The 23317-nt window shown below is 45.2% G+C and overlaps 1 protein-coding gene across 7 annotated transcripts in view; it reads right to left on the reverse strand.

Moving 5' to 3' along the window:
- Positions 1 to 23317, reverse strand: part of DENND2A (DENN domain containing 2A) — a 104365-nt gene that overhangs the window by 65892 nt on the left and 15156 nt on the right. Inside the window, exon 1 of one of the 7 annotated variants that reach the window (XM_042851781.2) lies at positions 22910 to 23049. The exons of 5 other annotated variants lie outside the window; for them this stretch is intronic. The gene's annotated coding sequence lies outside the window, so the exon portion shown is untranslated. Of the gene's footprint in view, positions 1 to 22909; positions 23050 to 23317 lie in introns of those variants that run through there. One more of the 7 variants, XM_065565607.1, reaches the window with a different exon arrangement.

Below are 23317 nucleotides of genomic sequence, written 5' to 3' on the forward strand. Positions count from 1 at the left end.
CACTGAGCATTGAATCATTCCCCTTCCTAGCAAAATTTAATAAACACCCTTGTGAGGTGCTCATCACCCTTGGATCTGGGCACCATCTGTAACCCATTAATGAGACTGTGTTACAGGTACCCCACTGTGCCAATTCACAGAGGATAGGAGGCTGGACTATGACAGCCACCAACTACAGAAGCGTATCTCTTTAGCTCAAGCCGTAACAGCCCATTAGTTTAGCTCCAGAGATCTCTGGTTCAGTCTCCAAAGTGTCAGCTCTCACACATCCACGGAGCAGAATTAAGAAAGATGGTGTTTCCCGAGCAGGGAACAATATGTGCTGCACCCCATAATTCAACTTTCTTAAAAGGAGACCAGCGCCAGGAGATAACCAGCCAGGATATCAGCCACCAGAGGGTCACCCATCATCCTTATTTGGAAGAAGCCCAAACAGATTGCTCTGCAGAAAGGACTTGAATTTATTTATTTTTAAAGGGGGAAAGCTGCTGTGTTTGTAGGTTTGTCAAGACAATAGAAAAAGGATATTGAACTGGAGCTGCCAGGAAACAGTCGACCATCTGCCTGCATGAAGAGAAATTTTCCCCTTTCTTTTGTAATAGAAGGAATGTAGCTCAGAGAGCCTCCATCCGCCCTACACGAGGGAGGAAATATGAGAGCCTGTGCACTGCAAGGGTAAAGGAAGTGTGGGGGAGGGAGCAAGCTGAGATGATGTGGTTAAGTGGGTCATTGCACTGATGGCCAATAAAAGAAAGAAAGAAAGAAAGAAAGAAAGAAAGAAAGAAAGAAAGAAAGAAAGAAAGAAAGAAAAAGTCTAAGCAGAACACTTGGGAAAAAGAGTCTTTCCTCTCCTGCTTCCCCCTTTCAATTCTCTCTCTCGCTCTCTCTCTCACACGCACACACAGAGCAGTAATTCCAAAGGAAGTATACATTTCTATTGGAGGATTTCAGCAGAGACCTTGAAATACAGAGCTAGTGTCAGGAAGGCGGTGGCTTGTGGAAATACAGATACTACCACCTGCAGCTACAATTGCTACCACTGCTAAAAACAAAACAATCAGAGATTCTGGGATCTGACACCTAACAGTTCAGATGCCTCGAAATTCCTCTCAGGAGAGCCCTTCACTAATCTGATTTTTGGCAATTTGAATAAAAAACAGTTTAGACAAAGTGCCTTTAATCTCTTTTCTCCGCCTGCAGTGAAGCGTGCGCTTGCATGTGTAGGAGGTGTAGCATTTGTGTTGCTTGTGTTTGTGTTTACATTTTTCACTGACTTTTTTGTAGCTTGAGAACCACGCAGCAATTTATAGGACCAAAATAATGAAAGAGCTGATCTTCTCATGGTGTTTAGTCAGTGGATGGTGGAAATACAGCAAAAGGACCATGTCTCATGTTCTTTTGCCCTGCTAAAAGACCTTTGGCGGCAAAAATAAAATAAAATAAAATAAAATAAACCTCAAGGGTAAAATTTTCAGAAGCGACTAAATGACTTATTAGCTTAAGTCCCATTTTCAAAAGTGATTTAGAGCCAGATTTTTAAAGCGCCTAATGGGGTTTTCAAAAGTGCTTAGGTCCCATTGATTTCCCAGTGATTTCAATGGGCTGTAGACACCTTGGCGCATTTGAACATTCCACGAAGCACCTATTTACATCTTTAGGTGCCTAAATACCTTCAAAAATCTGATTCTTAGAAGCCTAAGTCTTGTTGACAGTCAATGTGACTTAGGCTTGTAAGTGCCTAAGTCACCTTTGAAAATAGGACTTAGGTTAAGTGCTTTTGAAAATTTACCCTAAGTAAAACAAACATCAAATTAGTCAGGCTGATTCGGATTCCTTTGAAATCTGAATGCACATTACAATGTGTGTCTCTGTACAGTCACATACTCTGTCACAAGTTCATCAAGGTTTGGAGTGCTACAGAATTACCTGAAACACACATCCTCCCCTTCTTGAAAGACTTTTACGAGGAGGGTGTGTGTGTGTGTGTGTGTGTGTGTGTGTGTGTGTGTGTGTGTGTTTAAATGGAAAAAGTTTCTATGTTCAAGAGGGTTTGTTTATTTGTTTCTAAATTTCTCACATTAACTGGCAAGCAAGCAGCCGAAAGGCGGCCAAGATGAGAGCAAACTGAAGAAAAGATACAAAATAATGGTATTCTTGACATTTATACTCCAGATGACTCCAAATTGCTTGTCAAATCTCACAAATGCAGTACAAACTGTTATGGAGCCATTGGTCATGACTCCATAGTTAAGGCTGCATTGCAAAACAGTGTTAAAGTGGAGACTTATTCCATTGATTTATTAGCAAAGAAAAATATTTCCTTTCCAAACTCACATCATTTAGTAAGAGGATCCAGATTTAATTTCTGTGAAGGTTTTTAAGTGATTCCGTGAAATAGATTAAAAGCCAGAAACATTTTAAATGACTCATTTGGAAATTTTTGCTTTTTTATTGGAATGTTTCTTTGAGTCCCTCATTGCTGAAAACTTTGAAACTTGAGACTTACCACGTATGTAGATATTGATCACTTCTCCAGTCAGGGAGATGTGCTGAATTTCAGATGTACACAGTGAAGTATTAACCTACATTTTTGCCTTTACTTTTATTTATGCCAAGCCATTTGACAAACCCATTTTGCCCACAATTTATAGATTAATAGATTTTAAGGTCAGAAGGGACCATTATGACCATCTTCTAGTCTGACCCCTTGCATAACACAAGCCAGAGAATTTCACCCGGTAATTCCTGCATCAAGCCCATATCTTGTGGATGAGCTACAGTATATTTTTTATAAAGACATCCAGTCTTGTATTCCAGTGTCCTACCCTGTATGCTCTGAATCAGGCCCAAAGATATTTTACTGTGCATGGGGAAGGCATTTGCTCCAGTGAAGCTAACATAGAATGCATTTCACCAGCACTGTAGCCAGGATTTACAGGGTCCAGGACAAAGGGTCAAAGCAGGACCCTTCTGTAGTCAAGCCCCTTGTAGGGGCTCCAAAGCTCCCAGACCCACTGATTGCTCCTGGGATGTCTGAATCACCATTGCCTCACTTCTCCCTTAATTTCAATGGAGCTAGCATTGCTCCCTTAGTTTTTAATGTCCCTCTTGCTCAATCAGGCATCCACACTCAAGCAGTTGTTCCCTCACGCTGACAGGAATTCCCAGAGAAATGAGCACATGGTGACAGAGTGCTGGGCAACAGCAGTTGATCCAGCACTCTGATCACTATGACTTCAATCAGTGGCCCCGTATACCTGAATATGGGAACTCTGCTAAATTGGTAGATTGAAGATAGCTTTTAACTCTCCCCAGCCTAATTACCTCAGTGACTCAGAAGGTGCAAAGGCACAGGAAGGAAGTGCCAAGTGGGGAGAGAGAAAGCGGAAGAGCTGTAGGCTGGAAGAGCCAAGGACACAGGATGTCTCTCTTGCAGGGCTCAGGAGCCATAGAGCCCCAGGATACTGTTCTAGCTGCTGCCACCAGGGCCGGCTCCAGGCACCAGCCAAGCAAGCTGGTGCTTGGGGCGGCAGCTTGTAGGAGGCGGCATTCCGCCCAATCCTAGGGCGGCACCGACGCTTTTGTGTGTGTGTGTGTGTGGGTGTTCCGCTCCGGCCGCCCTATTGGGGGCGGCGGCGCGGAGGACGGGAGCGCGCTGCAGCAAGCTCGGCAGGGCAGTCCGCGTCCTTCCCTCCCAGCCGATCGGAGCGGCACGGAGCCCTCCCGGCAGGCGGCGCGGGGGTAGGAGCTGCGTGGCAGTGCCCTGCTGAAGCCCTGGCCGCCCCCTTCTCTCTCTCCCTCCACTCCTTCCCCCTCCCCCTCCTGCACCCTGGCTCCGGCTGCGCCGCAGGTTGTTTTTTTTTTTTTTTTCACTTTGCCGGGTTTTTTTGCCGCCCGTGGGTTTGTTTGTTTGTTTTTTTCGCTTGGGGCGGCAAAAAAGCCAGAGCCGGCCCTGGCTGCCACGATGTGTAAAGGTGGTGGGTGGGAATGAACTCTGTAAATCAATCACTGGGTCTTTTGCCTGAAGAAGGTCTCCAAACAGTTTATGGCCTTGTCTACACTACGAGAGTAGTTCGATTTTACTTGCATCGAATTTTTGTAATCGATATTGCAAAGTCGAACGTGTGTGTCCACACTAAGGACAGTAATTCGACTTTGTGCGTCCACACTAACGGTGATAGCGTCGACATTCGAAGCGGTGCACTGTGGTCAGCTATCCCACAGTTCCCGCAGTCCCCTCTGCCCATTGGAATTCTGGGTGTAGCCGGCAATGCCTTCTGGGTAACAAAATGAGTCGAGGGTGCTTTTGGGAAACTGTCGTCATCCGTCCATCACTCCCGCCCTCCCTCCCTGAAAGCGCCGGCGGGAAAACAGTTCGCGCGCTTTTCCAGTCATTGACAGCGCGGACGCCACTGTACTCCGAGCATGGAGCCCGCTGCGACCATCGCTGCAGTTGTGGCCGCTCTCAACGTCTCGCAGCTTATCATAAAGGTTTCCCTGAGGCAGATGCAGAAAAGTCAGGCAAGGAGGCTACGGCACCGCGGTGATGTCCTGAAGTCTGAGAGTAGCACAGACCTGTCAGAAAGCAGGCGACCCAGCGCCGAGGACATCACAGTGGCAATGGGTCATGTTGATGCCGTGGAACGGCGATTCTGGGCACGGGAGACAAGCACTGAGTGGTGGGACCGCATAGTGCTGCAGGTCTGGGATGAATCCCAGTGGCTGCGAAACTTTCGCATGCGGAAGGGAACTTTCCTGGAACTTTGTGAGTTGCTGTCCCCTGCCCTGAAGCGCAGTGACACCCGGTTGCGAGCTGCACTGAGTGTACAGAAGCGAGTGGCCATAGCCCTGTGGAAGCTTGCAACGCCAGACAGCTACCGGTCAGTCGCGAACCAGTTTGGGGTGGGCAAATCTACCGTGGGGGTTGTTGTGATGCAAGTAGCGAAGGCAATCGTTGATGTACTGCTGCCAAAGGTAGTGACCCTGGGAAACGTGGAGGCGATCATAGATGGCTTCGCAGCGATGGGATTCCCAAACTGCGGTGGGGCCATAGATGGAACTCACATCCCTATCCTGGCACCGGACCACCAGGCCACCCAGTACATTAACCGAAAGGGATACTTTTCCATGGTGCTGCAAGCACTGGTGGACCATAGGGGACGTTTTACCAACATCTACGTGGGATGGCCGGGCAAGGTTCATGACGCTCGTGTTTTCAGGAACTCTGGTCTGTTTAGACGGCTGCAACAAGGTATTTACTTCCCGGACCACAAAATAACTGTTGGGGATGTGGAGATGCCTATAGTCATCCTCGGGGACCCAGCCTACCCGCTAATGCCCTGGCTCATGAAGCCCTATACTGGCGCCCTGGACACTGAAAAAGAACTCTTCAACTACCGGCTGAGCAAGTGCAGAATGGTGGTGGAGTGTGCTTTTGGCCGTCTCAAGGGGAGATGGAGAAGCTTACTGACTCGCTGTGATCTCAGCGAAACCAATATCCCCATTGTTATAGCAGCTTGCTGTGTGCTCCACAATCTCTGTGAGAGCAAGGGGGAGACCTTTATGGCGGGGTGGGAGGTTGAGGAAAATAGCCTGGCTGGTGATTACTCACAGCCAGACAGCCGGGCGATTAGAAGAGACCAGCGGGAAGCGCTGTGCATCCGGGAGGCTTTGAAAGCAAAGTTCCTGAGTGAGCAGGGTAACCTGTGATTTTATAGTTTGTGTACTGAGAAGCTAAACCTGCCCCCGTTTCTTTACCCAGGTAATGTTGACTATCCTATCCAGTTACATACCCCCTTCACCCCCCCTCCAACACACGTGTCGAAATAAAAATAGTTCTACTTTGTTAAAGCACACCGTTTTCTTTAATACTGTTTTAGCGGGAATTTTTTAAAACTGGGACGCAGACTGTGGTGCGGGGCGGGTCTAGTGTTGTGATGCGAATGCAGCTTCTAAACTCAAGGATTGACAGGCTCCGCTGCGGTGGGATGCTTGTTTCAACGGAGCCTGTCACCCCTCCTGATCGGGACTGTGTGTATGGGAGGTCTATTTGACTTTGTGGCAGGGGGAGGACGGTTACAGATCCCATGCTGTGTGGCTCTGTGATCCTGTCTAAGGACCGGCGCTTAAGATCTGTAACTGCCCTCCCCCGCCACAAAGTCACAGAGCAACCCACCCCCCCCAACATTACATCAAAACAACCTCCCAGACTAACCGGGGCAACTAGTCACTGCATCACTGCACTGTGTATGTGCCCTGCTGCTGTGCCTGCCCCCGACTATGTACCCTGCCAAAGGAGACTGTCCTGTCCAATTTCCAACCCCCTTTCCCCTCCTCCTCCAAAAGAACATGATTGAAACAGTAGTTAACAGAAACGAATTTTTTATTATCAACTACACATGGCATTGGGAGGTGAAACTTGGACGTGGGCTTGTGTCAGGCGGTAAGGAAAGAACTTTTCAAATTTTGGGAAATGAGAGCCTTCTGCTACTAGAGCTCTCTGCAGGGGTGGAGTGAGAGTTAGCAGGGACTCTGCCGCCTCTCCTTCTTTGCACTTTGGGTGAGGTGGGTATGGGACTTGGTGGCGGGGGAGGGCGGTTAGAGATGGACTGCAGCGGGGCTCTGTCCTCCTGCCTCCGTTCCTGCAGAACATCCACAAGGCGCCGGAGTGTGTCCGTTTGCTCCCTCAGTAGTCCAAGCAGCGTTAGAGTCGCCTGCTGGTCTTCCTGCCGCCACCTCTCCTCCCGATCCATGTTGGCTTGGTGCATTCGGGTCAAGTTCTCCCGCCACTGGGTCTGCTGTGCTGCCTGGGCTTGGGAAGAGGCCATAAGCTCAGAGAACATGTCCTCCCGTGTCCTCTTCTTCCTACGCCTAATCCGCGCTAGCCTCTGGGAGTGTGATTCCAGGCTAGGTTGTGAGACAGTCGCAGACGGGGCTGTGGAAATGGGAAAAAGGGAGTGAATTCCTCTGAAAGATAAATGTAGTTGTGAACAAAGAACATAGTCTTTCTCTGTGAACAAGACCATGCACAGCACCTTTCACATGCGCACTCAGCACAAGGTCGAATTCTCGGCCTTCGCATTCTGTGCCTGGGGTCTTGAACAGCACATTTGAGAAGCGAGGCAGCACAACGGAATTTCTGTTGCAGGCAGACATGGTAAGCCGTACACTTGTGGCAGTTTAAAACTTTTATATTACCACTGGCCTCATTTCACATTTAAATCAATGTCAGTCCCTGCTGCCAGCAATCCGGCAAGCGGGAACTCTGCCCCTGTCCCACCCCCTCGCGGCTGTCCCCGGGAACGATCCCTTTCGGCTGCCCCTCTCCCGCCTCCACCGCGTGGCTGCAAACCAGCGGTTACAGTTCTGTAAAGGAACGGGAAAGCAGTCCCAACACTAACATTCCCCTACCTAATTAAAAGCAGGTTACCATGGCCGACATCACCCTGATGAGGATCTCCGAGAGCGACAAAGAGAGAATGCTCCGGGAAAGCCTCCAAAGACCAGGGCCGTATGCCGCCCTGCTGTGCAGAGCAATGATCCCCGAGTACCTGATAATCTCGTGGCGCGGCAACGTGTCGTACTTCGGAGGACCCAATAAGGCCGCTCTCCCCAAGAACCTCATGCAACGGCTTTCAAGTTACCTCCAGGAGAGCTTCATCGAGATGTCCCAGGAGGATTACTGCTCTATCCCCGCACATATAGACCGCATTTTACTGTAGCTGCAGTAGCAGGGAATACACAGTAGAGCGGCTTGTGCAGGACAATCACTGAAAACCGGACATTGCTAGATTTCTTTTCAAAACTTGCACTGCCCCTTACTAAACCGTTAAGCGCCTAGGGCACACTAATCATGAACAACCCATTCTTTTAATTGTTAATATTCCTGTTTTGTTAAAAATAAATGTTTAGATGTTTACAACACTTACTGGCTGATCCTTCACCAGATTCTGTGTCCGGGGTAATGGCTGGGGACGCTTCGTAGGGGATCTCTGTAAGGGTGATGAAGAGATCCTGGCTGTCGGGGAAATCAGCGTTGTGAGAGCTGCCAACTGCCTCGCCCTCCTCATCTCCTTCCTCATCTTCCCCGTCCCCTAACATGTCTGAGGAACCGGCCGTGGACAGTATCCCATCCTCAGAGTCCACGGTCACTGGTGGGGTAGTGGTGGCGGCAGCACCGAGGATGGAATGCAGTGCCTCGTAGAAACGGGATGTCTGGGGATGGGATCCGGAGCGTCCGTTTGCCTCTTTGGTCTTCTGGTAGCCTTGTCTCAGCTCCTTGATTTTCACGCGGCACTGCGTTGCATCCCGGCTGTATCCTCTCTCTGCCATGTCTTTAGAGATCTTCTCGTAGATCTTTGCATTCCTTCTTTTGGATCGCAGCTCGGAAAGCACGGACTCATCGCCCCACACAGCGATGAGATCCAAGACTTCACGATCAGTCCATGCTGGGGCTCTCTTTCTATTCACAGACTGCATGGCCATCACTGCTGGAGAGCTCTGCATCGTTGCCAGTGCTGCTGTGCTCGCCACGATGTCCAGACAGGAAATGAGATTCAAACTGGCCAGACAGGAAAAGGAATTCAAATTCAAATTTTCCCGGGGCTTTTCCTGTGTGGCTGGTCAGAGCATCCGAGCTCGCACTGCTGTCCAGAGCGTCAACAGAGTGGTGCACTGTGGGATAGCTCCCGGAGCTATTAGCGTCGATTTCCATCCACACCTAGCCTAATTCGACATGGCCATGTCGAATTTAGCGCTACTCCCCTCGTCGGGGAGGAGTACAGAAGTCGAATTAAAGAGACCTCTATGTCGAACTAAATAGCATCGCAGTGTGGACGGGTGCAGGGTTAATTCGATTTAACGGCGCTAACTTCGACATAAACGCCTAGTGTAGACCAGGCCTATGTTATCTGTGACTGCAAATAAAGATGATTTTGAGGATATTGTCTATATAGGAACTATTAGTAGACCAGACCTAAGAGGAAATTCTCCCGTCATCTTCTTTTCACTAGAGGAGGCCCCAAAAGTGCTTTTGTAATGTTACACTTGATCTACTTCTTGGCTGGTAAGAAGTATGTTTAGCATTTAAATATGCATTCCTCCTGCCACCTCCTCCATAAGTAATAAACATTCACATGTGACAGTATTTACTTAATGAAAATCTGTCATCAGCTTACTTTAACATTTACATTAACATTAACATTAATTGCATTAACATTTACAATCCCAAACAAAAAGGAGGGGAGAATTTTCACCATAACAAATTGTGCTAACATGGAGCTAAGTCAATTACTAATTGAAAGGAATGTTAAAAACATAAAAAAGTAACAGGCAAACCTGCTTCACAAACTTGAGAAATCACTTCTTTCACACAACATTTCATCCAAGAGTTATATACTTGCATAGAAGTATAAATAAGAATTCAACCTTAACTCTGACAATATATTCATTGCTGTTTCTCATAATATTGTACTTTACAGTAGGATTAAGAAGTTTCCATGTCAAATGTATTGTTAAAATACTTATAAAATTGTGTTTACAGAGTACTTTGTGTGGGAATATAAATCAGCATATCAATGGAAATATAATGTTTGAAATAGAATCACAGGTTGCCACCAGTTCATTTCACATGAGTCATGAAATATCTTTCAAATGGCAAACCATCTTGGGACCAGATCCTCAACTTGTTTAGACAGTTGTAACTCAACTGCAGTCAAATGGAGCTATGTCATTTTACATCAGCTGAGGAACTGACCCTGGTCTCTATTGGCCACGTCCATATTCAAGCCAATATCCTCCACCTCTAATAGATCACCAATTTTTGTTGGCTCTTTGGGACAGTTGTTTAAGAAAAGTTGCACAGTACAACATTTTATTTTATTCTGGATTAAATTAATTCATTATAAATCATACCAAAATCATCTTCCATAGAAAGGATTGTCCACAAGTGGGGAAAGAAAGAGGGAAAATATAATGCTAAATTAATTCTATAAGTCCCGACATGAAAGAAGAATAGGGTTGGTGTACATCTGTGTGCCAGCCATTTGTGGAGACTATTTTCTACATGCCTTTTATTAAGGGAAAAAGAAAGTCTAACATAGTTCAAAATCACACTTGACTTCTTAAAGAGCAGAAAGCCCAAAATAAAATAAGAGTTTGAATGGAAGCCTAACCTCGCTGAATTACCAGAGGGATTGGAACCAGGGTGCATAAATAGCTCCAGTTCTATGTACGTGAGGTCTGGGATTCTTATTTCCTCAGTGAGTGCTGTCTGCGCTGAAAAACCATGGTGCTCATGAGGAATGAGTTCTTTGTCTCTGAGAAAGTCCCCAGACTGTTCAAACTCAGAAGAGTAATCTCTCCCCACTGTCGTATGTAACTCTTATACAAGCTGGGTATTAAGCACCCCAGAATTTACAAGTGTAAAAAGCCAAACAGCTCCTGAAATGCTGGCACCTTTTGGTTAAATTTGTGGTTATTAAAGCCAATCCCACTTTTTCTTGAGAAGCTCCCAGCTGCCTGGCATCTTTGGGCATCTAAGGACCGTAACAAGACTAGTCAGTGGCCCCTCACTAGATTTTCTTTCCACCTCAAATTTTCCGCTGTGTAGCCCAACAGTGATAGCAATGGTGGGAGGTAGCCACCAGTATTTTTAGTACTGTATTGTCTAGGATTGCTCAGAGCCAGATGTTTGGATCACTCAATGCCAGTAACCAATTAGAACCATGTCTATACTAGCGCCACTGTTGCTGCCACTGATAGAAATGCACCAGTGGGAAATCTTAGGGAAAATATTCCAATGCAGACACAGCCACTGAGTCTTGGTTTCCCGGTGGTGGGACTTTATGCTTCTACTCTGTGTTTGGCAGGACTGGAATGTTGCAGCCATCTTGGCAGAGGGATTCTTATTGGTCAAGCTTGTGAAGGCCTTGTGCTGAATTTGAAGGCATTTCTCCGTTTGTCAGTCAGTCTGTCTGTCTGTAACACAATAACGTATGAATACAGCATCCAATCAATCTCAACATTTCAGGGAATGTTCTTGGCATCAATTACCAGAACCCTACTGATTTGCGGTAAAATTGGAAAACAAAAGGGAAAAAAGAGGGAACACCTGAAGCCCCGGCTCTCTGCTGAGCCTAGCAACATGGAGCCCTGGTGCGTGCGGTAAGCTTGGTCTATGCGCTACAAAGTGCATGACCCCTCAGTGTAAATTAGAACAAAATCCATCACCGCAAGGCCGCTTCTCAGTAACTTTGAGAATTCAACGATGGGTTACTGTACGCACAGCCTAAAGTGGCAAGGCAGACAAAAGCAGATTCTCAATTAGGGCCTGATCCAAAGCCTGTTGAAATCAATGGAAAGGCTTGCATTGAATTCAGTAAGCTTTGGATCAGGCCTATGGGGTCTATTTTGGCCAGATTTTGAGCTCTGCAGTATAAAAGCAGAACATAACGTGTGTGTGAAAAGAAGCCCTTCCCAATATGGTGGAGGCATTTACACTTGCTAACGTGCCACTCGGTGCTCTGAATAACCCAACACTGCACTCCTAGAAGGAATCCTATTTCTAGATGTTTAACCCTTCAAATGTGATGCACTTTTGAATGAGTTCCCGGTACATGCCCCAGATCTTTTGATTTTTAGACTTTTTCGAAGTAAATCTCAACAATCGAAAAATGGAGTGGAATTTTTTTCTTCCCTTCTCAAGGTATGTGCTGGAGCATCTGTAGTATCTTATAAAGTATTGTTTGGTTGATACTGGGTTTTAAGATATGTGTTTATGAGTTCTAATATTGCTCTGTGAAATTTGCAGTGTTGCTCCACAAAAATTGGCACTTTTTGCCATGAAAATAAAACCTCCAGCATTATGGCCCACCAAGCCTCCTGCATTCTGCATTCTCCTCACTCTGCTGTGCTGTGCAGCTTTATGGCAACGGAATCTCAACAGCTTCACATCTGTGCAGTGGGAAACCTTTCAGCAAAAGATGCAGAGGGGCATGTTATCCACCCCTTCCCCAAAGCAAGCTCAGTGTTTTTTTCTCTCAGTAGGACACTCTGATGGGTTGATTTAATCATTCACATGTGCAGGTCATGCACAGTGCTAGCAAAATACCAGCACTATTAGCACATCTCGCCTGAACTGCTTGTGGTAACGTGGCTCGTCAGCATGACCTTGGCAAAGAATCTCACAGGATATTAAGAGGAGGGCAACATTCCTGCCTGTCTCTAGTGTGGAAATGCACACATGCGTGGATTCAACAAAGGACTTGAGCACATGCTTAAGTCCATCCTTATTCAGGAATGAACTTAAGCAGGTGCTTAACTTTAAGCACATGCTTAATTCCCATTGGCCTCAATAGGACTTAAGCCTGTGTTTAAAGTTCAGTACCTGATTATGTGCTTTCCTGAATTAGTGACCTAAGTGCTTTGCTAAATAGGAATAGACTTAAGTACATACTTAAAGTTAAACATGAGCTGAAGTGTTTTGCTGAATCAGTGCCATAGATCTGAATATTCTACTCCCCAAAGTACTTCATTGGCTATAGTCCCAGACAAAACCAAGAAAAGCCCCAAGCCCACACACCTTAGTTATGCTTGCAAATATCTATTAATTTAACACAAAGTGATTAGAACACTGCTGGTATTTTAAAGTTGTCAAACATTTAACAGTCAGGAAAGCAGAACACTGCAGCTCAAATCTAAATGCCAGAATCTGGAAATCCTCAATTAAGGATCCAACACCAGCCTTGTCTTGAACCCCTCACTGTTGCAGGCTAGCACTAGAACTGGGCAGAGAATGGGAATTCTACTTTGTAAAGTATTTTGAGATTTTAAAATTTAGCTTCATTCCGAATCAGAGCAAAACATCGAAATTCAATGTGAAGGAAAATTTAAAAAATAACATTTTTAGGTCATTCAAAATGTTTTGATGTTTTGATTTGATTTTGACTTTTTCATGGGAGGTATTATATTAGTTTTTTTTTTTTTGTAAAGCTGGAATAAGATGTTTTGACATTGTCTGCACTCTCCCCCCCCCCCCCCCCGCATTTTCTTTCCTCTACATTAAATTCCAGCAACATTGACCTGATCTTCCAAAGCGTTTTGATTTTGACAGAACCATATATTCCAAGGAAATATTGCTCCATCGAAGTTCCTCCAACGAACTCTAGCTAGACCACCATTTGAGTCCCAGTTCAGCAAAGTACTTAAGCATGTGCTTAATTTTAAATACCTGAGTAGTCCCATTGCTTCCAACTCAAACTTAAAGTTAAGCCCATGCTTAAGCGCTTTGCTGAATCAGAGCCTAGTTATGACATGAAAGGATTTGACTCTTCCCTATACATGTGAATTATAACACAATCTTTTGCTTACATTTTTACAACTAGAACATACAATCCTGACATTTGGGGAGAGTGAAGTGAGATGTGTCTTGCCGATAGTCACCCATGAGTGAACATTTTGGTCCTGGCTTAAATTTGATTTCTGAATTTCTATTTAAATATTGACACAACATTTTAGTTGCCTGACTTCCAGATGTTCACTTTTAACCTTAAACTCATTTCAGATTTTTAAATAATAAAACCTACAACCTTCTAATAATGTTCTTTAAAATAAAATTTACATTTAATGAGAAAGAAAGAAAGAAAGAAAGAAAGAAAAAGAAAGAAAGAAAGAAAGAAAGAAAGAAAGAAAGAAAGAAAGAAAGAAAGAAAGAAAGAAAAACCTTGTGAAGTGTTATTTCTACATCTGCCTTAAACACTATTTTCTTGAAAAGCTCTTTTAGATAAATCAGATACAAACTATTCACTAATTTGGGTAAAAAGAAAAAACAGTTAAAGAAGCCAAAACAAGACAAAGAACATTACAAATAAAAATTCCATTGATTCATTTATAAGGAGATGAGGATTTACATTAATAAACCACAATCCAGCAGGCAGGTTAAGCATGTGCTGAACTGCACACATCATTGGGGTTACTTGCATATGTAACATGCATGAGTAACATAAGCTACTTGTCTTCATTTTCAAAGCCCTTCATGACCTATCCCCACCCTACCGGTCATCTCTTATGCAGTATCAAAAAGTCAACTCCCACCTCAGATCGGCCCACAATGCCAGCTTCCACCATCCATTTGTTACATTTTCCATCAAGCATGTTTGTGCTTTCTCCAGTGCTGCCCCTCATGCTTGGGAGAAGTTCCCTATAAACAGCCACAAAACCAATCGATCCTCCTTAAAACTCTCCTGCTCCGTGAAACTACAAAAAACTGAACAGTGGTTAAGCTGCTGGAGTGCTGAGATCACTGCCTGCCGTGCTGACCAATACTGTGTCATCCTTTCCTTGTACTGCTCCATTGATCTGTCTGTATCCATCTGTTGTCTCACACTTGGATTGTAAGCTCTTTGGGGCAGAGACATTCTTTTTGTTCTGTGTTTGTCCAGTGCCCAGCACCATGGGGACCTATTCCCTGAGCAAGACTCCTAGGCACTACAATAGTACAAATAATAAAAATAATGAGCCTTGCAGAATTGAGGCCACAATGCCCAGTCCAGGTCCTCTCTGAAGCCAATAAAAAGTCTTCCATTAATTTCAGTGGGAACTGCATCAGGTCCATGCTGAGCACTGACTGGAAATTCCTGTGTGGAGCCCTGACCCTGGTCCGGCAAAGATGGCTCGCCTGGGATGGGAAACAGATGGAAGCTTTATCGCAAACTCCTTTGCAGAGTTTGGAAATTCTACCGTGGAGATGCTGCAATGGCAGCCCCATTCTTTCAGAACACTGTACTCTTCTGGTCCTGCAGACAGTACACACCTGAGTGGAGGTGTCAAACCTCAGGCTGATAACTGAAAGCTAAACAAACGCAACCTGCACTCTGGAGTGATGGTATCTATACCACATCCACACAGGAGTGCAGAAATATCGCCATCAGGCTCAGAGAAACTGTCCGGTAGTGTTGTGGAAGTGTAGGGAGCAGGACAGTTTCGCTAAATGCCCAAGGGCAAAATCCTAGTCTTATGAAAGGCTTGTCTACACTGGGAAATAACACTGGATTATAACAGGTGTTAACTAACAACACAATATTAAGTATTAAGAGCAGGCAAGAACCACAACCAGAGGACACAGTTTTAACTATGACAGTCCTTAAATGTGTAGAATCACATTTAACATCACATTAGTATGGCCTGTGTACCAAGGAGAAAGATAAATCTAGTGGCACCTTCTGCCCTACCAATGTATTACATCATTCTAGTCAAACCCTAGATCTCACTGCAAATCTCAAATCCATGCAGAGCAGACCAGGATCTTGCTTTTTAAGCTGTCACACCAAACCCCTGAACAATACTGATTTCACCTCCTTGTAATGATGAAGGGCTCAGTCAACTGGCAGGCTCTGCGCTTGTGACCCCACGAAGTCTAGGTACAGCGCTAATGTCTCTGCTTTGCACCAAGCCATCCCTTCTGCACTCACACCCACTGTGGCTGATTCAAAAGAGAGTTGTGGTGCTGCAGTAGTCACTGCAGGTGGGACTAGTCCCTCCCTCACAATGCATCAGCTCCACTGCAGGTACTATAACAAAGGCAACTGCAGTGAAGCAGCCCCCATGAAGCGTACATTGTGATTGTGGGAAGGGAAACACCAGCCTTCTCTCATGAAGAGAAGCCATGATGATGAGCCAGGCACTAGATCATCAAAACAAGGGCAAACTTTTCAAACCTGGGTGCCTAACGATAGGCTCTGAAATCTGTATTAATGGTCCTAGATGAGTGTGGCCTGATTCTCAAGCGCTGAACGCCCAAAGTTCCCGTTGACTTCCTGGGGATTCATGGGCGCTCGCTCAGCACTTCTGAAAACCAGGCCACTTCTATGTAGGTGTCATTGTTTGGTCCCATGTTCCTAATTTTTGGCCTAACAGTTCTATTTCCCCCTAACGAGCGGTGTTCCTTTTAGGGAACTGGGCTGCATAGCTACCAGCGCCACTCCTGCTGCAGCCCCAGCCAGAGAGCTGCCAACGCAGCACCAGCTGAGGGATCCAGCTGGCATCACTGAAGTTGCTGGGGGAGCCTGGCAGGGAGAATGGGGCACCCCATGAGGCAGGAGGGGGACAGATTGCACTGTCAGCTGGTGAGTCACGGTCAGGTTGCTGGTTGAGAACCTGAAGAGCGGGAGATAGCATAGCAGGATGGTTGTGACGGGAGGCCATGGCTGGGGGTGTATTTCTGACTGGTGGAGAGAGGAACCCTCTCCCTATCTCTCCCAAGTCAGATTTCTAACTCTCTGTTTTTACTGGCTGTATCTACTTTGGTAAACAATAGATCGTTAATTCACGCCCAGTTGCAGCTCCACCAGTGTTAGCGACCGTGAAGTTATAGTGCAGACCATGGCAAAAATGTCTGACACTTGTCTACACTACATCTTCCAGCACTGCTACCACCAGCAGTGCTACACCTATGCCAGTGTATGGGGCCCACTGTAGCCAATGCAGACAAGGCCTCCAACAGCTTAATTTACAATCCCTGTTCGTCTCATTTTGGCTTTTACTTTGGTTTTCCATCCCATATTTTTAAAGGGCCAGCATCCCACACTGAACTTACCTACTGCTGAAAGTGAGTTATTGTTGAAGGGGTATCTGAAGCCACTGACCTGAGAAAAGACCCACTAATGAACTCTGGCGCAGCTGTTACCGTCTGATCTGTGCTTGGGTTTGAGGTTTTATTTTCACTTCCTCTGGTTCCTCTGCTTGTGGGCCGCTCTTTCCCTGCTCCCCCATCCTCCCGCCCATCTCTCTCTGCTCATGAGGAGAGAATTTCCATCATGGCTGGCGTAGGGCCAGTGTGTGTACGCGTAAAGGGAGCAGTCAAGAAAAGCCATCTTCTGTTCCCTTTCATCGCATAAACATTGCTGCTTCCCAGCGCATGAGAACAGAACGGAGCAAGGCCTTCCACAGCTGTTTGGAGAGCCTGAGAATCAGTTAGAGCGAGACCCGGCGCTAACCCCCTCAGTCTCCATTGAGCACAGCAGCTTGCCCACTGAATTACTGCTCCCGCTCCAACTGCTCCAATGTGCACACCCACTAGGGTGACCACACAACCAGGGTGAAAAATTGGGGCAGAGGGTGAGGGGTAGTAGGCAGCTATATAAGACAAAGCCCCAAATATGGGGACTGTCCCTATAAAATCGGGACATCTGGTCACCCTAACACCCACATGCCTTTGCATCCTCCACCCCTTTGGGAGGTAATCACAGCATACACACATACCACTGTGGCAAAGGTCATGTGTTAACGGACCTTCTTAGGAACTAAAGACATTAGGTAACACTTGGGCCTGATTCGCAGTGTGAAGCGGCCTTGGTGTAAACAAGAATCAGGCCCTCGCTGTTTAATCCTTTCTTTCAACAAGCTTAATCAGTCTAAAGTGAACGTCAGTGGTCATGCCACACTGCTGACTACTCTTTTAACTCCTGGGGTTAAAACTGGGCTGATTCTAGCCTGGCTTCCCTAACTTAGGGGTTGTGAGCTTTTTATTTATTTACTTTTTAAATGAGGATTGCATTACAACTGCCTCTCTCTCAGATCCAAGGGATGCCATTCCTTTACGTTTCCCTAGAGTCCAAGTCCGTTTTGTTATGGAAAATTATTTACATCAGAAAGGATGAAACAGAGACTATCGAAAAATATTACCTACCGTGCAGGAAGGAGTGACACGGCATTTCAAACTTCTTGCATGAATCATTTCTGGTGTCCCTACCTTTAGGTCTTGGTCACACACATTGTGTCCCACACTGGAACCGTGGCAGGCTGAGAGATGTGTATATAGCTAAGCTCACGTTGGAGAAAGCTTGGGGATATCCCAGAGCACCACTGTTCTGGACCATGTACCCGGGCTCTCGCAGAGGAAAAAAATCCTTGTCTGCAACAGTCAGGGAAAGCATGCTAGAACCATGCTATAAATTTGGCATTAAATATCTGTCTAAATGACTTCATAGCATGGCTGTCTCCCTATGAAGCTCTCAGTGAGACACACTTCAAAGGAGGTTCTCAACCTGTTCCATACTGGTCCCTCTCATATCTAGCTGGGAATCTAACCAGAACCCCCCTCCTGTTTAACAATATGGGAAGGGCAGGGAGGTTGCCACCCTGACATAATGCCATGACCCCTCGGTTGAGAAAACAGGCTTTTCCAGGAACAGACCATCCCTCTAATGCCACTAGCCACACATACCTGGGTCAGAATTTCCAAACTTGGTGCCTAAATCTAGATCTGGGCACCTAAACAAAAAAGACCTGATTTCCAGAGGTGGTGATAACCCTCAGCTCCTGCTGAAGCCAATATTTAGATACTATGGCCACAGGCGCTATAGAAAAACCATGGATTGAATAGTGTGGAACACAAATAGCCAATCGCTAGCAACTAGGATGAAACTGAACTCAATTGCACTTCACTAGGCACAAAGAACAGCATGTAGATGAATCCAGTTTGATCCCAGCTGTCACTTCCAGCTATTTACATATATAGTTAGAACTATTTATATATGCAAAACAACAAACAAGCAAACAAACAAAAAAATCCCACAAGCAAAATGCAATGCGTGCTGAACCAGTACCCCCGACCCATTCGCTCTAATTTTCTATGGGAAAAACACCACCTCTCCCCGGATCTCATTACGACAAAGAAGTGCTCATCTTGTATCCTCCTAGTTCGGCAGCATCTAGTGAATATCGGCAGCTGGTTTATTTTTCAGTTCATTAGAGTTGTGTCACAATAGGCTGTCAAAGAGAGGCTGGAATGTCCAGATCCTGATGGTCATCACCTCCCCAAGGGTAGACTTTCAGTCCTTAAGAAACTGACAAGCTGATTAATGACAAATCTTATTTCAACTTTCACTCTTTAATGCAAATGCCACCCCTTCTGAGCCTCCTCAAGCCAGCAATTGGGATTCTGTCAAAAGCTGTAACAACCACTAAAACTTAAGCCCTTACCTAAGAAATGTTGTCCTGAAGAGCTGATAGCCATGCCCTGACTAGCTGAGAGCACCTCTCAGCATCTGAATTAACCTGCTCCCACAACAGAATGAACTTGAAGAAACCTCCCAGCTAGATCCCCTCTCAACAGCCCTGGATTTCACAAAGAGTGGGATGAGGAGAATTATCTCCTCCCAGTTGGGCCTCCATCTGGCAGGGTGATGTTTTCCTTTTGTTCCACAACCATTCAGGAAAGACAGAAAGTGCCAACTGCTACAAAAGAAAAACAGAACCACACAAGCACATGGCAACATATCCACAGGGAGCCAAAAAGGGTGTGACATCCTTCAGGTTATTTCAAAATACCCCGTTGTCGTATCACCCACATTTAACCAGCTGGCTTTCTGGCCCCCAAGTCAGATTGAAGTACTTCTTAGTTTGCAAGCTCTTTGGGACAGGCATTATGTCTGCCTCTATGTTTTTAGAGTGCCCAGCACAACGTGGCTTCAGTTCTGATCTACATAAATAAGTTATGTGCCATCAAAGCCTGATTTTCAGAGTTCCTCGCCCCCAGCTCCTATTGACTTCAGCTTGAGTTTGAAGTGCCCAGCACTTCCAAAAATCAGTGCCTTAACTAATTATGTATAGTCTCTATTTTTTTAATATGAAAATTGTGGAATGACTAATGTGGCAGGCATGGTGGAAAGGTTTGAAGGAAGTTAGCATCATCCTCTGGGTCTCCCAGTGCATCTTATGTTGCCTTTTCATTTAGGCGGTAAGTTCTTCAGAGAAGGAATTATATTTTCCTTTACATAGCGCACTGAGCATGCTGTCAACACTAAATAGAGGATGTAGTTGCCCCTCTCTTTTTAACAGAATAGTCAGCATCACACCATGCCCTGTATAGCCTGGGTATCCCAAAGCACTATACAGGGCAGTGAGCTAGATAGTTGTCATGCTGCAGCTGTCATTAGAATCTGTTTAACTGAGACAGAGAATGATGTTTGGGACACAGAGTTTATCCCTGACTTCACAAGCAGTACCATGGGAACTTCAACAGCTACTACAAAGAGGCAGAAAGGACCTTGTTTTAAGCTCTCAGTTTGAAGAAGGCCATCTCTAGCAATGACCTGTTCTGCACTGCCTTGTCAGCACTGACTGCTCAGCCAAGGACTGGTGTAAGACATCAAAAAGTGCTACCAGTTGAGCTATAAATCTGCAGCTTACTTTGGTCACTCTAGCACTCTTTGTTCTCAGTTCTTATTCTTCACTTCCTCTAAGAGCTGCCTGTTGTCTTGGGAATCTTTTGATTTCATCTCATTTAAATACTTTCAGTTATTGAAAGACTAAACAATGATGATTAGGACCTACTGACATACTGAGATTTTGTATAATTTTTTAAATTCATTATTGCCGAGACCAGATGTGAAAACACAAACGATATAATGATGATGACAACTAAGATTACAATGAGAGGCTCTCAGTGTCAAGGGAAAATATTCCACTCCGACAGAGCTAAGTGCTGGTTTGACTTGGTGTTACTCACTTTCTGGTGGTTCAGAAATGCAGCCCTCAAGCTTTATTAGAAAACTCTGTGCCAGAAGCATGTAGATCATTGTGCAGTAATGAACCACAATCCAGTCACAGAAATTATCCCAGGATTATACACAACTGGATGAGACGGTAACCACATGTTTCTGGGACCTTTGCATTCCTGTTGGAGCCCTCAGGATTCCCCTTCCATCTCTCCCCTACTCTCAGAGCCACCTGTCACTCTGCAAAGTGTAACTAGGCTAGTGAGAGCCAGGCTGGGGCCTTCTGCTTGTGGGCAGGCTATTGGTGTCAGAGAATTGAACCACAGCTGCATAGCTCCGAGGTTATGCCAGCTGAGGTCTCGCAGTCTAGATGCCACTGTCTCAAGAGCCTAGCAACACCCCTGCTTTAATGGCGAGAGCTGCTACAGAGCCACAAGTTACTAAGCTTTGCCCAGGGTCAAGTATTGTCTCTAGGCTCTGCCAACCTGACCAGCAATTAAACTGTGGTCTTGTGAAATGCCCTGCAAAGTACTAACCACCAGGGCCACCAAGCAAAGTCTATTTAGTGTTTATGATTAGGAGGCAAAAGAAGCTTGTAGTCTATTCCTTTGAGCTACAACTACTGGTGGGAAGTTGCTGCGTCCAGCTATCAGATTCAGGTACTATGGTGATGAGCACAGTATAAATGCCTAGATTCTATCAAGGTTCTTGTATAGCACCCCTACCTGTGGCATCTGGGCACCCCACAGCTTAGATTAACAGATAGAACCAGAAGCTCTGGGTCTGACGGGCCGTGCCACCTCACAAAGTTTGTCCCTCATAGTGCATTTCACAATATAAGAACAGGATCAAAGATATCTGTACATTCTCTCCCACTCCCCTCCCAGCTGTTGTTCCGACTGAGCCCTATGGCTAATTAATTAATGTTCATTATCATAAGACACTATGACAGGGAGGTGATTTGAGCCTCTCTTCTATGGTCAGGTGAGTTCTCTCAGGGTCACCATCAAGGGTAGAAATCAGATGCCATGTTTACTGAGCCACTTAATGTAGTTAGTGCTGAGAGCTCCATCTATAGTAAATTAAATAAGGACATTTCAAGCAATCCAAGAAATGAAAAGCCAATCAAACTAAAAATTACGAGTGAGATCCTGACCCCATGAAGTAATTTTGCCATTGACTTCAATGGGGCCAGGATTCCATCCTAAGAATTAGTTCATTGAGCATTTGATTGTGGTCATTGTGTTATTTTTTACAGTCAGATTAGTGCTAAACAAAGGCGCAGGATTGAAAGCACCAGAGAGTGAAGTCTCCAGTTTAGTAGCAAAAGACCACTGATAGCTGCCAAGCAAGTCACCCACTTTGCCCCATCCATTCCCCTCAGCCCTGAAATAGGGACAACCTCTAGGGTGAGACATTAAACTAGTTATGTGCCCATCTCTATTCAATCTTCCATGCCTTTGCTGAATGCCAGTTCAGTAGTGGGTTTTGTGATTAGACACTAGTCCACTGGGAACTGGACTGAGACTAGCAACTTATTTCACATAGGTCTCGTTGAACGATAATAAAATAGCTATTATTGAGAGTCACTGCTTATCTGGGCTACATTCAAACCAGTGACCTACACGTGACTGGTTTTGGATCTCAATATTCTTTTGAAATTTGCTTTTGTTAAGAAAATGCTGGATTAAAAGTACACTACAGACCGCTACAGAGCTAAGGAACTGACATAAATTGGGACTGGACGACAGGGTCATTTGAAATAGCCTGGTTCATTTCATTCCATCTGAACCATCTGGCACTGGCCTCTGACAGAAGCCAGGATACTGGGCTAGATGGACCATTGGTCTGATCCAATATGGCTGTTCTTACGAGGGAATATGCTTACCACCTTTGTTTTCTGTCTCGTAAATCAGAAGCAAATATTTAGACAAAAAAAAATTGAACAGACAAAAATTTCCTCTGAGTTTTTTGCATTTCTCTTCCCAGGGGTGATACACAAAACCAGTTTGCACATTGCTGCTTTTACCTAATTTCTCAAGTCCCTCAGCTTTATCCCTTTAAATCATACCTTTATCTAAAATCTCCAGCCACGAGAAAGCAAAAGTCCTATTGTCTCTTTCCTGTATATCAGCAGAAATTAAAACAACTTTTCCTTGTACTAAGAACAAAAAAACCCAACAATGTCGTTTCCTTGCAAAGAGTTTGCTTTGACTCCACAATGGGTCTTAAAGCAGCAGAGTGAAAATCAGCCATTATTACATGACATAGCCCAGCAACTTTTTTTTAATTTCTGTTCTATTTATTACTGCTTCCCCCCCTATAATTTAGAGGAAAAATGTGCCTGTCAGTTTTTCCACTTGGGAATGTGCTGCTGGAAATGTAAAGCATTATAAAGGCAATGGAATACTTACAATTTCTCCATCCAAGGGAGACTAACTGTCGTTGAGCTGGGGAAATTGTTTTCATTATGATTATTATTATTATTTATTTCTCCATTCTCAGGAATTCTAATGATGGTCTGTTATGAAGGAGAGTGTGCTTTTGAAGTGTGATGGGAAAGACAGCAACATTACACAATCTTTTCATCCAACACCCTTCTCACTGCCCCCGCCCCCGAGCGGTTTTGATATTTTGTTTTGCTTTCAACCTGGACTTTCAAAATGATTTAGGGAACAGTCTGTTCCTCTCTGCTGCAACACCAATGCTTTTACAATTGATAACTGTGTTGAAATGTTTGGGAGACTTTCCCCCCCTTTCATACAAACAAACACCAAGTCACTGTAACTGATGGACTTCCACTGAGTTGCTCCTGATTTACA

The sequence above is a fragment of the Chrysemys picta genome, chromosome 1 (genome assembly GCF_011386835.1).
Source record: "Chrysemys picta bellii isolate R12L10 chromosome 1, ASM1138683v2, whole genome shotgun sequence".
Lineage (NCBI taxonomy): Eukaryota > Metazoa > Chordata > Testudines > Emydidae > Chrysemys > Chrysemys picta.